The following is a 17583-nucleotide window of genomic DNA, read 5'->3' as shown; positions in this document are numbered from 1 at the left end:
TTAAAGAAAGCGTTTGATCCGTGCCTCAGCCAGCCTTCTTATTCACAGTTTGTTCTTGTTGCAGCAATTGTTACCAACAATTTTAAGGTTGTTTGACGATGAATACGAAGAAAGGTTAAGGTTTGTTTATCGGTTTTCGTTTATGGATTAAGCGATTAAAAGTTCTTGCTTATGCCACTAAAAAGACTGAGAAAGGGAAACACGTTTAGGATGTGTTTTTTGTTCATGAGATATTGACTGTACGTAAGACGTTATCTATTTAGAATCACATGCGCAAGACATGTTCTATTCTATTTTATTAATGGTATTGATTACCATATATCGTGAAACTCACTTATTTAGTTTTGGTCCATGAACAATATCTGAGTTTGGAATTTGGAATTCGGAGATTGTCGAAAAAGAAGAAATAGTTCGAAATTCGGAATGGTGGGACAGTTCTGACGAAAATGGCTATAATTTATTGTTCGATGATCGGATTCACAATCCGCTTTTTGTGTTAGAAAGCTAACTCAGAGATGTTTCCAACGGTGTATGGCTTGAAGCCTAATTCGTCCAGAACTGATTCAGTTTTACAGTTCTTTATGGGCCAATTTCTCGTCGAATAGCAAAACGTGAAAATCCGATTTTTCAATTGGGATAGGTATCGTATTCCTTACCAAATCTATGAAATTCTTTGTTTTATATTGTGAGATGGATTAAAACATAGAATTACATGCTAGGGTTTTTAATTTAAGGAAATTTAAAACCTAAGTCTATATGTTCTGGTTATTTATCTAGTAAATATGTTGTGGCACTGGGTGTTTGTTAACATGCTTTGAAAGGTTTTTCATTGACTAGATATAATTGTTTGAGATTAATTTCTCTTTTGTACATATACGACCACCAAGGTTGGTGTCTTTGTTGGTAAGGGATATGCATGTAAGGAGATATTGAAGTTTGTTGATCCCACATCTAGTAGTAATGGAGCTACGTACACTTCTATTGATATAGAACCTCACACCTTAAATAAGGTCCAACTGAGGTTTGGGCCAAGTGATGGCTAAGGTTGGGGACAGTATCAGTCTTGAGTGAGACATCTGTGAGGGTACCATGGATGGTCCCTAGACTTGGCCCTGGTCATGCCTGACTGGTGAGACAAAGCCGATGGTTTGGTTAGACCAGTTTCGGTCCAAGGTGGAGATTGTTAGGTGTATGGACCGAATTGGATGTTGCTGATCTTAATAATATTTTCCTTCTACTTACATGATTTCTTGTTCTGTTAATGTTGGCATGGTAGATTATGTCATATTAATAGAAAATATGTTAAGAACATGAGCATACTTGGTTTAATTCCTAATTTGGATAGTGATGATTTTGCACGGTGGATCTTGCACTAAGGCCAAAATCACAAAGGAGCGTCACAAGTCAGTTGAAAGAAATACAAATCTGCTAGACTTGGTATACAATCGATATTTGTGAGCTTGAAGGTGTTTCGACTAGAGGTGGTAAAAAATATTTTATTACGTTCATTGATGGTTGCTCGAAATTTACATATGTTTAATTGCTGAAGATAAAAAGTAGTGTTTTTATACTTTTAAAGCTTATGTACTTGAGGTTCAAAATCAGCATGATAGGAACATTAAAGTAATTCAAAGTGATTGAGGTACTGGATATGGTTATGCTGATTTTAATCTTTTTCTTGCAATCACATGGTATTATTCATGAGATGACAGCTCCTTGTTCATATGGAATGAATGGAGTAGATGAGCGTAAGAACAGAACACTTAAAGGGATTAATTGTTGTTATGTTGCTTAGTTCTGGAGCACCCTCAAATTTTTGGAGGAAGCTGTTTTGATTATTAGCTATATATATGTTGGATAGAATTGCTAATTCTAAGATTACACTTTATGAGCTATTGAAGAACAGAAAGCCTAATTTGAGTTACTTCATAATATGGGGATGTTTGGCTTTTGTAAGGAAGCATGATCCCAAGATCTCAAAGCTTGAGAGCAAAGCTTATGAGTGTGTTGTTTTAGGCAATGCTATGGAGAGCAATGCCTATGTTTTTCTAGATATGAAGAGTAATGGTTTTGTTGATCATCTTATATTGAGTTTCTTGAAGATAGATTTCCATATTTATCTAGAAATAGTGGGGGTGCTAGTGGGAGTAGTATCTTCCAAGGCCCCTAATAATGATGTTTCTGACACTGACATATCTAGATTGCATGATAGAATCATGGACACAGAAGATGAACCTAGAAGATATAAAAGAGCTTAGGATCACTAAGGTTTTGGGACCCGACTTTGTCACTGTACTTTGGAAGGAGATTCCTCCTCCATTGAAGAAGCTCTCATATCTTTTGTTTTCGAGTTTTGGAGAGAAGTCATTCGAGTGATATTGATTCTCTCATGGAAAACAAAACTTGGAAACTTGTTGATTTGCCTATTGGTTGTAAAACTATAGGAATCAAATGGGTTTTAAGGAGAAAGTTTAAAACCGATGGTTCAGCGGACAAGTTTAAAGCAAGGTTGGTTATCAAAGGTTTTCGACAGAGAGAGAACTTTGGTTTCTTTGACACATATTCACCTGTTACACGGATAACATCCATTAGAGTATTATTTTCTGTTGATGCTGTTCGTAATCTTGTTATTCATCAGATGGATGTTAAGACAACCTTTCTAAATGGGGATTTAGAAGAGGAGATTTACATGGATCAGCCAACAAGTTATGTGAACCAAGGTAATGGTAAAAAGGTATGCAGATTACTTAAGTCACTTTATGGGTTGAAACAGGCACCTAAATAGTGGCATGAGAAGTTTGATAACTTTATAATTACCAGTGGGTTCAAGATAAATGAAAGTGACAAGTGCATTTATTATAAGTACTCTGATGGGATATGTGTTATTATATGCTTATATGTTGATGATCTACTAATCTTTGGTTCCAATTTACATGTTGTAAAAGAAACCAAGAACCTATTGTCTTCTAACTTTGATATGAAGGACTTAGGTGAGGCTGATGTAATGTTGGGAATCAAAATTACAAGAATGTCTGATGGCATATGGCTAGATCAGTCAAACTACATTGAGAAAATGTTGAAGAAGTATAACTACTTTGATTGTGTGACTGTGAGTACTTTTTTTAATTCCTGTGTTAAATTATTTGTGAATAATGGTGAACCTGTGAATCAGAAGGAATATGCAAGTATCATTGGTAGTTTGAGATATGTTACAGATTGTTTAAGACCTGACATTGCCTATGTAGTAGGTGTTATTTGCAGGTATACTAGCAAGCAATAGATTCGAATTGGAACATCCTTTCAGAAAACTCCGAGGTCACCAGTGGCTATGTGTTTAGCATTGGTGGAGGTGTTGTATCTTGGAAGTCCAAGAAACGCACCATGATAGCACGATTTGCTATGGAGTATGAGATTATTGCTTTGGCTAGTACGAAAGTGAAGAAGTTAGTTGAGTACAAGGCCTTCTTACTCATATACTAGTCTAAGATAGGCGGTATTAATTACAATGATACTTTGTTGATAGCATTACAGCTATTCATTGGGAGAGTCCATATTATTTTGATTTTGTGAGATCTCAAGATAATCTTGCGATTCACAAACCAAAGCTCGCCGAGATACAATGTGGACTGCTTTCTACTAGCATGGGACTGAAGCCAATTGAAAGGTGAACATCTATGATGGTAACCCAACCTAGGGGATTTGGAGATCCCAAGAACTAGGTTCAAAGGGAAGAACAAGTCATAGAATGTTGGTTGTGAGACATACATTGTTACTTATCCGTCGTAGTTGGATAGTAAAATGTATGAAATCCTCGCAAATGATAAATAGAGGTTGAGGTTTTCTGGGAAAAACTCTTAATGAAGTTCTATGGTCCTTATGGGCGGAGTGTATAGCTACAGGAGCACTCTTGATAGACTCACCTAGTGAATGTGAAAGTAGAGGCCGCTTTCTATGAGAATGAGGGCTGATTCTCTAGATCATTCACTTAATCCAGAGAAACAGGGGCCTTTTAATGTGCAGAACATGAAAGGAGAACACTGGATATGTTGTGCGTGATTATAACTTATTGTATACTCAAGACCTAAGTTTAAGACTTAGTCACTTATGGTTCTTATACTTTGAGTAATTTTCACTACGTAAAGGTTTAAGTCTTGGACACCTTTATCTATGCATAACATGTTGATACTGATATTGATTGCCCTTAAGTATATTTGTTTTTATAAAAAATAAGTGGGGGATTGTTGTGTTATTTTGAATAAAACAAGAGGTGAACTTGGGCTTGGGCTTGGGCTCTCTTTGATCCCTTATCTTCTTTTTGGTAGACCATTTTCTTTAAACTGTTTCCGGATAAGTTTGGAAACGTAATTGGATATGGATTGGGAAACGATGTGATAGACTTGTAGAATCCAATTCTTATCGGAACCGGATCAGGCCCTATCCGGATCTACTAAGTGCTCCACATTTTCCTCTATAAATACTCCTAGAGCAAAGCAGCAGACTAATAAAGGGTGCAAAAACTATTTTCTATACTAAGTTGAGGGCTTTCATAAGATCGAATCGTGGTTCTTCTTTTCTTCTTTGGTTTATCCGCGCAGTAAACAAAGGAGAGTCTATCCGGTCTGTTGTATCCCGGAGGTTGACGCTTTGTCTCCAGAGATAAAGAGGAACAGACGCGAAACAACCTTAAAGAAAGCGTTTGATCCGTGCCTCAGCCAGCCTTCTTATTCACAGTTTGTTCTTGTTGCAGCAATTGTTACCAACATTTTATGTAAGAGCGTCTCTAGGTGAGGCATTTGCCTCCACCATTTGGAATTTCACCAAAATCCAATTTTAAGTAGAGACAAATATGGAAGCATCAAATGTCTAGCCGTATCCGTAGAGAAAAATTTGTTATTTTGTCTGTAGATGCGGTGCAACACTCCCATTATCATGGCATGTTTTTTTTTTTTTTTTTTTTTTTCAACTTGGGCAACAGTGGGAGTCGTGTGGGCTTTTTTTAGGGCAACTCTTACCACTTTGTTAGGCAAAAAAAAAAAAGTTTTAATAATTAAAAAAACTAATTTGAAACCCACTTTTAACAAAATTTGTTTTTTAATGAAAATAGGTCCCACTATTAATTAGATTTGTTTCTACCATCTAGAATTAGTCATTGTTTGATGATGTTTGTTCTCAAATTTGGATTCAAAGATGACACTTGATGCCTCCACCACTTAGAGATGCTCTAAGAGTATACATAAAAAGCAATCAGCAGAAGCATCTAAAAGAAAACTTCTATTATGACGGACTAAAAGTACAAAGTTACATGTATATGGTCGCCTGTGCTGTAAATTCTCGAGGAAAAGCTGTTTAAATCTTGAAGCAATGCCAAATGCAACCCAAAGTAGTTGAAATATGGGAACAAGTGTATAACCTACACAAACTAAGTTTCTGACATGCACATAACTAAAATGCATCTTCATCAGACAAAAAAAATGATACATCTTCTTAAGAATATGACGAACAATTTGCGCAAGCCACTGCTGCCATAGCCCTGAGTTCACATTTATGTAACATCGAAAAACTAAGCCATTGAACATGGGAACTCTGGAAACATAATGTCATTATGCTTCCATCCAAGTATTTTACCAATAATTTTAAGCTACATACTTGTATAGTTGTACTACGTTGTACTATCATATGGGTATCACATCAGTGAGGATTAAGATACAGAGCACGCTTAATTGATGTGGCAGTGCAGCACATATTATGCTTCCAAGGAGAAATCATACCTGCAATGGAATTATGTTAACTACAGGTTGAAGAAAATCTTCAACTTGAAGAACTTCAATAACTCGAATAGTTTCACCAGGACACACCAACAAGAAACTTTAAAGCAATAACTTCTGGAGTGATATGTTACACATTCACATATACAAACTCCAAAATTTTGAAGCTACGGGAACAAACAACTAGGTCCAATGGAATAACACAGAGCCAAAACTGACAGTAGTACCTCTTCATAGTGCCAGCAGTGCGAATTCTACAAAACAGACATATACCAAGCAATTTTTATAAAAGTTTCTATAAACATATTCGAATAAGTGTCAAGATGTCAGACGCCAGATGAGGTGTGTGTCTCCTGAAGCATAAGATTTTCAGTTTCAGGTGTGAAAAGGCATAGGCTTCAGCTGAGGCTTACATTTTAAAAGCTCATGATAAATGAAGCATAAGCTTCAAAGAGCTACACGCCTGATTATTTACCATATGCCTTTTTAATGCCGCAAAACAAAAACATACATTTCATGACACAACCAAGCCTCTCTTCTACTGCCACGAGGCTCCAAGGTGCAAGTCGCTTTGCATTGCCTTGAGGTTTATGACTTAAAGTCTACATGTAACCAAGTGAAATCTGACTACTTTCACTGTCATCAAAAAGGACGCTCCTCCTATTAAGGCTATAAGACTCCTCTAACATATGTTCACCAATTTAGACAAGTATCACCAGAAGTCTAAACATACTCTCACACAAGATTCCTATTAGCTCCAAGCAAATAGCTTAATGTTTACCCTATCACGTGTGTTTGACTTCTATTAACTAATGACCTTGTGAGAACAAGCACATCATCCAAATATACCAACTCAATATAAGTACATCATTTCCTTATAATCCATCGCTTGAAAGCCACTACTGTATGTATTCTTAAAAAAAAATCACATCTTAGCTCCATCACCCAACAATTTTCTTAGAGACTTAATAGTTACACAACAAACCAGACCCTCAATACGAAGTTTTGCAATTTCAACCAAAGGGACTTGTAAGTTGTAACAAGACCCCAAGCCATGATCCACTGACAGAAGCCCCATTCGACTTAACATCCCAAATTACCAATAAGAATCATCTTCTGTGGATGCGATGTGCAGACAGAGAGAAAACAAATAGTAAACAATGATTATCTGAAAACAGTAACATGTTTGCTAGTATTCATATGGCATTATGGCCTAACTATGGCCAGACTAATAATATAGACTTTTGGGTTGGGCTGGGCTTGGATAGACTTTTCTTTGGGTAGCAATTTAGCATGGAATTCCAAACACATACAAAATGAAACAATTTATAATTGTATTGTTGGGCCATGGGTGTATTAGTACTAAAGGTGTGTTTGTTAAATTTTAACTCATGGAAAGGAAATGAAATAAAATGGGTGGTCCACTATGAAATAGAATGGAATAGAAAGGAAATAATTTTAAATGGTATGTGTTTGGTAAACTGGGGAAAGAAAAGTAAAAACTGGGGAAAGGAATAATCATGTTTGTTTGCAAAAGCTATGGAAATGAATAATTGTATTGTTGAGTGGAGTGTATTAGTAGTAAGTCCCTATCTATCTATTTCCTTTCCTTTCCTTTCCTTTCCACAAAATTTTCAGGAGTTAGCTAAGGACACAAAACCTTTTCCATTTGTTTCCATATGGAAAAGCCCATTTTCTGTCTATGGGTAAACAAACGCCTTAAAAACTATGGAAAAGGTGGACCACTCTTATTTTCCTTTCCTTTCCATAGTGTTTCCATCATAACAAACACACCCTTAGTTTACTAAAGAGAATCATATGGAAACAAATTAGAAAGCTGAATGAACTAATGATCAACAGAATCACATTCTCGTGAATGGGATAACGGTAGCAGTAGGTAATATAGTGTAATACACATTGTGAGATCATCAAAATCTCCACATAAGTCGATGAATCTGGTAGTTATCCACTACAAGACGGCGTAGCCCTGAGGGAAACAGGCTTTGGACAGACTTGTTTGCGACGCTAATCATCAACTCACAAAGACGATACAACGGATGAGAATCACCGCAATGTGCTTTTTTAGGAGCAACCAACGACCGTACCATATAATAATAAGCATCTTCACCATCGTGCTCCTCAGTCTTACAAATCTCGTAACCAAACTTCTTCGTATATAAATTAAGCGCTGGGCTATTATTTGTCTTACAGTGTAACGCAACTTTTTCAACAGAATACACTTGTTCCATTGCATTCTGTGCAACTGTCATTAATTTCGTTGCTAACCCGAGTTTTCTATGAGTTCGTAGAACAGCTAGTGATTGAATGTATCCTTGCAGACGACATCCACTACCTTCTTCTTCTTCCTCTTCTTTTTCTTCTTCTTCTTCATATAATAGATCATCATCATCTTCTTCGTCATCTTCATCTTCATATAATTGAACTAATACATAACCTACTATTTTCCCGCCGTAATCTTCTGCTACATAAGAAAGTTGGGGCCATGTGAGTATGATGTCGAAATAGTCGAAATTGTTCATTGGGTAGTTTTCGGGTAAGCAGAGTAGATTGCATGTTTGCATTCCTAGTAAATCGTCTATTGTTGCTTGACGTATGCACACCATTGCTAGTACTCTTACTAGAGACGGGATGATCCGGCCTTATCCTAATCTAGGGAGAAGTTTACAAATCAAGACAAAAAACAAATAGAATATACAATCACTCACCAATAGGCCTAGATAAAATCACGCAATTGAACTCATAAAATTTCGGTACAAAATTGAAACTCACTAAGTAGCTCCCACAGTGGGGTATATATAGACTCATCACCCATGTCAAGGACGTATGGGATACAATCAGTTTATGATACCAATTCCAACTTTTAAACAAATTTGGAGTACCAAAAGAGCGAAACTGTGTGAAACATATATCAAATGGTTTCCTAAAACCAAACAACAACATACCTGGGCTGTGCGTGTTTTATGTTTCTAATTGGATTTGGAAATAGTCAAATCAATTACCCAATACAAGAAAATAGTCCAGAGGACCAATTTCGGGCCGAAATCACTCTCTATAACAATCATTTTTCAAAATCACTCATGAGGACAATTTTCGGGTGAAAATAACTTAGAAAACTAAATAGTCTGGATTTGAAATAAATGTTTTCAAATTTTACCGTTTATGTTGTTTTAATTTGGTATGAACAATATATGATTGTTCATACTTTATGTTGATGTATCATACTGTAATAGGTGTTTTTACTCGAACATACACTATCTTGAGGTATGAACAATGATTGTTCATACGAATAGCGATTGTTCATAGCTCATATTGAGGACTTGAGGTATGAACAATATTGATATATGAACAGTGATTGTTCATACCTCAAATATGTATACATCGGGTCCTTTATTATTTTCCATAAGGGGTATAATTGGCCTTACATCTACCTAAGCCGTTTTTTATTTCGCGTCAAGGGTATACTTGAATTTTCTTTTATCTGGTCATTTTGAGTGATTAAAAAAAATGTGGTTTTAATTGAGAGTGATTTTTACTTTTGTTTTGTCCTTGAGAGTTACTCTCTGTTACCCAATATACATGCTTGTCATATATACCAACAGTTGGAGATATAAGGATTTTGGTCGCTGAAACACCTGAAACGTACGTGTATCGATCACTACACTACTTGAGTTCAAATTATAACCAGAAAAAGTTATACAAAAATCCTCTTCCGAGTTCAGAAGAGGCAAGTCCTCCACCGATTTGCTTGAGTCCTAATGAATCCTTAATACCAGTAGATCTAGTCTAAACTCTTTCTTTTTGGAGTGAATTGATCCTGTCTTGGTTTTCGATATCGTGATAATTATGGTAATTTTGTGGGTCTCTAGGTCGGTAGCCATAATAACCTGCAGATTATTTAGATTGGGCATTTCGTCTGAGTTCTAGCTGTTACACCAAGTATACAAGTAAACCACTTACAAGATTGTTATACTAGCAAAGATTTAATCATGTTTTGGGTACATGCGTATCGATTTTAGAGTTTTTTCAGCTATAAAGAGCGAAGAATTAAGGAAATCACTCCACTCTCCACTCTCCACTCTCCACTCTCCACTCATCTAACCAATATATCTTTAGATCTCAGTATGGCTTCATCATCTAAAGGAAAAGATGTGCAATCTGAATTCAGTGTTCCTCCAATTGAAAAACTTTTTGCAACGTTTACAAAAAAGATTTCTTTACCTCCTAAACCTGCTCCAACGGTTACCTTAACTACACAGATTAAGGACAAGATCAAGGAATTCAACCAGCTGAGTTTGGTGGGTTGCGTGTTGCAATCAAGGCTCAATTTCAAAACGGTAAAACAAGGACTGGAGAGTTTGTGGCAGAAGCAGGCAATATCTAAAATCCGAATGATGAATAATGATGTCTTTTAGATCTGGGTTCCAAGTCAAGAAATGATGAATTTTCTTATAAAGGAGCAACCTTTGGTGATTTCTAATACTGTCAGTACCATCCACTCTCAACCACTCGTGGCGGACCACGTGTCCACTCTCAACCACAGGTCGGCACCACGACCTATAAGCACTACGCTCTAAGGTCAGGTCGTCCAGACGACCTAGGGAATGTAACATTGCGTCTTCACGGTCAACAACAACATTAATGAGAGACTTTTACTCAGAACGGTCTCCGTGTCTTTACTTCATAATGACGATCTAGAAAGGGAGGAGACAAACTTGACGCCTATAAAAGGGAAGCTCCATCTTCTCCACAAGGGGGCTCAATCTTCAATTTCTAAGGAACTACGATTGGCTTGATTTGAGTCTAGCAAAAGACTCGATACGTAGGCAACTCTTCTCCAAAGGAAGAGTGCAGCCACTTCTCCATCAAACCCGATCTCAGGTTGAAGTTATAATTCAATACCTAAACAAATACTATCTTCCAAATTGTTCTATGGGAAGATTATAATGAGAATCCGGATAGTATATTTGATAAAGTTGTAATATAGATGCATATGCTACGATACCCGAAGATATTCATGGTCCCTGGAATTATTGAAGTAAATTTGGAAGATGCTGGTTTCATTCGAGACCATATCAAGGTTATTGAGATGTACAAGGCTGTTGATCAGGAGGAAGTCGTTGCTAGAGCAAAGGTTCTGTTGGATGTGAAAGTACAAGTCCAACCTGGTTTGATGTTGCCCATGGAGGTAGATGGTAGTATATGGATTCAGTTCGGATATGAAAATATACCACCGTACCTTTTTGCTTTAAATGTGGATTTATTGGTCATTCTTCTTCTTTTTGCTCTTTGTCTGATTCTGAAAGTGTATATGGGGACCTACATGGTGATAAAACTGAAAAGATTGAACTTTATAATCTAAGGAGCAGACTTTTTTAAAAATTGATGACCCATAGAACTAATCATAAAATTAGCTTTGATCCTAATGAAAGGGTAGATCCTTTTATTGCTCAACAGTTTATGCCATTAGCTGAGCATAATCAGTTTGTATCTTTATCAGCTAAACATCATCCTACTACACCTACCCTTTACACTACACACTTCCTTGAACCTCTGAATACTCATACAGTGCATGTTGGCACAAATGTCAAAGCTCCTTTGATTATAGATGATTCTTCACCTGATCAAAATGATAAGCAAACTCCAGAGATTATAGGGAATTGGAAATATGAAATTCATGAGCAAAATCAGTTATCTATTCAACTTGTGTTAAATCAAGCTTTTCAGGCTAACAATAACTATCAAGGCCCCATGCACATGGATCCACCGCTTTTTCAGATTGAGCAGCGTAATGAAGGTGGAGATCCTAAGAACTCTGAAGCCATTTATGCTTTCAGTATTGTGCCAATGGAATTAAATGTAAATGTTGGTGCTGCTGCTATGGCGCCTGGAATGAATTATTTTAAGAGACTGGAGGTTGAGTGCGAGGATATTTTGGCAGCTCAGAATTTAAGATTAATTGTTAGTGGAGATGAGGCTATAGAAGCTTTTCTAACTGATCGTGATGACAGGAGAAAGACCCCCATCCAATGTAATGTTTTGGAGAATTCAACTTCTTCAAATGCTACTTCACAGTATCGTCCTCTCCCGTCCAAGAAGCGTGTTAAGATGATGACAAGGATGGCTAGCCGTAAACAGCCACCAGGTGCGCCATGAGTATTTTATACTGGAACTGTCGAGGAATTGGTCTCGACTCGATGGTTATGTGCTTGAAAGATCACATATGCAATGAGAGACTTGGTATTAATTATCTTTTTGTGTGAAACTAAAGTTGGTTGGTTTAAATCTAATAATATTATTAGGAAGTTAGGTGTTTATAAGTCATTTATTGTGCCTGTAAGGGGTTTAGTTGGAGGACTATGGCTATTATGGGATATTGAAATTGATGTACAAGTCTTGTATTCTGATCAATGGATTATCCATGTAGTTATAAATGAAAGTAATGGTGTTTTTGTGGTATCTGTCTGTGATTTATGCAAGTACTAAAGCTCATATTCATAAAGTTCAGTGGGACATGCTACAACAGCTGTAGCCTGTTAGCTTAGAACCATGGATGTGTATGGGAGATTATAATGATATTAGCCATCATGAGGAGAAACGGGGTGGCCGACCATGCAATGGTACTAAAATGCGGTAGTTCAATCAGATGTTGAATGATTGTTCTCTCATTGACATGGGATTCAGTGGGGCTATGCTTATTTGGAGCAATAATCAAAAAGGGCTTAACAGGGTTTTGAAAAGACTTGACAGGGCTGTTTGTAACCCTAACTGGAGACTCATGTTTCCTAATGCTTGTGTTCACCATATTGCAAACAAGGAATCTGATCATAAGATATTATGTATCAAATTGAATCCGAACCAGAAACGATTATGCATACCTTTTCGATTCGAGCAAATATGGTTAACCGATATATCTTGTAAGAAAGTTATTGAAGAAGGGATGCATGGTCGTATTTAAGGATCAACTTCATTCTTCTTTTGGAGACATCTTGCTTTTATGTCGGAAAAATTATTAGGAATTGAAATATTAAGACATTGACCACACGGATCGCAGATTAAAACAGATTAAAAAGGCATTCGGAGATGGAAGATAAGCTCAATGCAACTGATCACACCACAACCTTATGGGAGAATTTATTGGAAGCAGAGATGGAACTATTACAACATCATGATTTATTCTGCGGCAGTTAACATTTGCATTGGGGTGAGGAAGGTAGGGTATGATTGGGATCATAAGGGTGACCTTGATACAATATTCTTTCATGCAACAGTTTCAAGAAGAAGACATAGATCAAATATCAAACACATTCATGATGGCAATGGTAATATTCTCACTTCTTGGGAGGACATTGGAGAACATTTACAAGGGTACTTCTCTGACTTGTTAGCTTCTAAAGAACCAAATGATCCATCTAACTTTTTAGAAGCAATTCCTCTCAATATGATTTCGAATGATGATAATCTTTCTCTTTTGAAGCCCTGTTACTCATGATGAAATTTTTCTCACCTTAAAACTGTTGGATCATTGAAATCACTGGGTCTTGATGGTTTTAATGCTTTGTTTTATAATCATTTTTGGGACATTGTTGGTCCTAAGGTTGTAAGTGTTGTTACCCAGTTTTTTACTCATGGTTCTTTTGCTCGGGAAATTAATCATACTAATATTGTATGGGCCCTAGTTAGACTTACCCCATTAATAGTTGCAATTAGTGTTACCCCCATTTTCAAAATATTAGTGATGATACTCCCCAATTGCAAGATCCAACGGCTACAAGATGAATTTTTTTTTAGATGAAAAAATATGACCGTTGGATCTTACAAATGGGGGGGTATCACTAATATTTTTTAAAATGGGGTAAGTCTACCTAACCCATATTGTATTAATTCTAAAAAGGGTGAACTAGTGTTACCCCCCTACTAGATGAGCCAATTAGGATCCCCCCTTTAGATGGAAAATTAGGGTTTCCCCAAATAAAAAAAAAAAAAAAAAAATGGTCAACCCAATTTGACTTTTTTTTTTTTTATTTATTTGGGGAGACCCTAATTTCCCATCTAGTGGGGAGGAAATCCTAATTGGCTCATCTAGTGGGGTAATATTGGTTAACCCTTCCAAAAATGCTAATCATTATGTCTTTGAGCATTTGGGGCCTATTAGTCTTACTAATGTGATTTATCGGATAATTACAAAGATTATGATGACCATAATGAGGCCTATTCTTCAATCTATCATCATCCCATTTCAGAGTGCTTTCTTACCTGGTAGATCAATCCAAGACAATGTGATGATGGCACATGAGGCTTTCCACGTCATTGAAGGCAAAAGGAATCGTAAGAAGAACTTCTATGCTTTAAAGTTCGATATGAAGAAAGCATACGACAGACTCGAATGGAAATTTATTGAAAATGTCTTGATTAGATGTGGCTTTCACCAAAGCTGGGTGGATCGGATTTTGTTCTGCATATCATCACCATCTTTTTCCATTCTTCTTAATGGATCACCCTATGGTTTTTTTAGACCGTCAAGGGGCATTCGTCATGGAGACCCTATATCCCCATATATCTTCATCTTGTGTGTTGAGGCTCTCTCTCGACAGTTCCAATATGCCCAGGCAAATGGTAGTATTCAAGGGATTAAATTGGCCAGAACTGCTCCTGTTCTTTCGCATCTTATGTATGCGGATGATTTGTTGGTTTTCTTAAAAGCCGATGTGGCGGTTGCTTCTGAGTTACAGAGAATTCTTGATCATTATGAACATGTTTCTAGCCAGAGTATTAACAGAGATAAATCCCAACTGATTCATAACAAGCACTTGCACACGAGCCTTGTTTCTATTCTTCGGGCGATTCATCAAGTTCAGACGACAACAATCTTTCCCACCTACTTAGGTGTCCCTGCTATTATTGGAAGAGCTAATCAGGATCATTTCAAACCTTTGATTAAAAGGTTCCAAGATTGGCTTGCTGGCTAGAAATCCTCCATTATATCTCGAGGCGGTAGACTCACGTTGGTTAATTATGTGTTAACAGTGCTTCCAGTCTACATTATGTCTTGTATTCGCCTTCCTGTTTATCTCATTGAAGATCTTGACAGGTACATGAAAGCCTTTATGTAGAATCATGAAAGAGGTCAAAACAAGCTTCATTATTTTTCGTGGGAACTTGCTTGATTGTGGTGGGCTTGGGATTAAAGACTTAGAAATTCAAAATATTTCTCTGCTTGGCAAGAAAGCTTGGGAGCTTCTCTCGCCTACATCTATGTGGGCAAAATGCATGAAAGAAAAATACTTCCCAAAGACTGATTTTATGCGGGTTAAATGTCCGAGGTCAGCCTCTAAGATTTGGAAAGATATTGTGAAGCTTAAACCTTTCCTTGATATGGGTATCCGTTGGCATGTGGGAGATGGTCTAGCTATTTGGCGTGGATTGATTCACGGGTACCGACACGCCTTCACCTTTACATTTACGAAGTTCAGCCCAAGTAATTGCATCCTCAATCGGGTCAATGATTTCATTGACCCTGCTACCCGAACTTGGAAGGTGGCAAATGTTATGAGTTTTTGGCCTTCTGAATATGTCGCTCGTATTCTTTCAATCCCGTTATCTGTTGACCCTCATCCAGATTACAGACTATGGGCCCATGATAAATATGGACATTACTCAGTGAGATCGACGTATCTTAAAGTGCACCAATGGTTAGATATTGACAACGATCAATTTGATCCAATTTTTAAGAAAATCTGGCTGGTCACAATTCCATATAAAATCAGATTCTTCTTATGGCAATGTATGTATCCAGGAGGTGGTTCCAACGGCTGATTTTCTCGTAACGAAAGGTATTAATGTAAATCCTTCATGTTCTCTCTGTGAACATGGTACTGATTCAAAGGAACATATTTTCATTAGATGCCCATTTGCACGAGCTGTGTGGTTTGGTGTTGGTATTTTCCTATCACATAACGATAACCGTTTCGTTGATTGGATTAGGCGAATGATTGCATTAGCTTTACAACATGTGGACGCGGATTGGTGTTTATCGATTATGGCTGCGGTTATCTGGCATATGTGGCTGGCTTGAAACAATTCTAGATTCGATGCTGCCACGGTGTCACCTCTTCATTATATGACGCAGGCCAAAAAATTAGTGGCATGGAAAATATGTGGAGAGAGGGAAACGGTGAAATAATATCGATTGCTTCTTCAAGGGAAAAGTGTATGATGTGGGTGTCCATCAGCTGGATACGCCCACCTGTTGGTGTGTTAAAATTGAATATTGATGGATCATCTAGAGGGAACCCAGGTGCCGCAGGAGCTGGATGTGTACTCAAAGATTGGGAAGCTAGGTAGATTTATCTTTGGTTTGGTAGTACTAATTATCCATGCATCCACTATTATGGCTGAAGCTAAAGCACTATACTTTGGTTTGAAGATCTTAACTTTTCTACATCTAAATGGTGTTCGTGTTCTAGTGCAGACTGATTCGAAGTTCATTAGTCATTGCATTATGCAGTCATCAATTGATATTCCTTGGGAGGTGATTCATGTGATTCAAGAGTGTTCACTGTTACTTAGCTCACTGGAATGTACTGAACTAATATGGAATTACAGGGAAGCTAACTTTGTGGCAGATGCTTTCGCTAACTTTGCATCTGATCGTGCTAAGGATGTCTCTTGGTTATTGACTTCAATTGGTGTGAAAGTCAATGTTCCAACAGTATTATTGGAATTACTAGATGATGTTTTTTTCTTTTGGTGGTTGAAACCGCCAAACTTTGTATGTACCGCCAAACTTTGTATGCAATCTACTTTGGTATGATCTTACTGCTTCTTGTATAGAACGTTTAATTCCGCAATAATAATGGGCAGTTACCAAAAAAAAAAAATAGTTATACAAATTTCAATGAATATGAAACTTAACACAACTATACTTGCCTAGTTACAACCATACTTGCCTAGTTATTGTAGCAATTAGTGGTGATTGAGATTTGTGATCCTCAATCGAGGTGAATTAATGTTTGGGACTTTGGGCTGACGTTTTCTTTAATGTGCCCCAAAAAGGACCTTGATAAGCAAGAAATTACTCCAAATGACCAATTTCGGGCCAAAACAACTCTAGAGGACACCGTACCATTTTTTTTAGTCACGTACTCACAAGGACAAATTCCAGTATTAATAACCCATGAACCAATGTTTTGAAAACCGAACTAATTTTTTGTTGAAATGGTTCAACCATGGTTCGACGCGGTCGGATCGATTATTAATGCTTATTTAGCAAAAAAAATTATAAATAATATAATTACAACACTGAAAATGAATAAATATATGTTTTAATTCAATATTAATTGGTATTATAAATCAAAATAGAAGTATTCTACAAAAAATACATAATAGCATGTTGGTTTGGAGTTTGAACTACTTGTTTAGGTGTTAGGTACAACTCCCCAATTTTTCAAAAACAAATTATAATTTGGCCTGTTCAACCTCGGTTTAGCTTAGACCGCAACCAAAAGTTCCAATTTTGCCCAACCCAAACCAAAAATTTATCGGTTCCGGTCGGACCCCGATTCAACCACCAGTCCGGTTTTCTAAACATTGCCACAAACCTATAATTTCAATTTTAGTAACACTTAAGGACAAAATAAGTTGGCCCGACTTTTTTTTTACTAGTTTTATCCCTCCGTGTTATTACAGATATAAAATATATAAATTTTTATTACCCCTCTATGTTATGTTTATAAAGCAAAGAAATTTGATGATTGCTCGTACCCAAATAAGTGAACATACCTCATACACTATGTTGATG

Source organism: Coptis chinensis, chromosome 7 (assembly GCF_015680905.1).
Source record: "Coptis chinensis isolate HL-2020 chromosome 7, ASM1568090v1, whole genome shotgun sequence".
Classification (NCBI taxonomy): domain Eukaryota; kingdom Viridiplantae; phylum Streptophyta; class Magnoliopsida; order Ranunculales; family Ranunculaceae; genus Coptis; species Coptis chinensis.
This window is presented reverse-complemented; position numbering follows the sequence as displayed.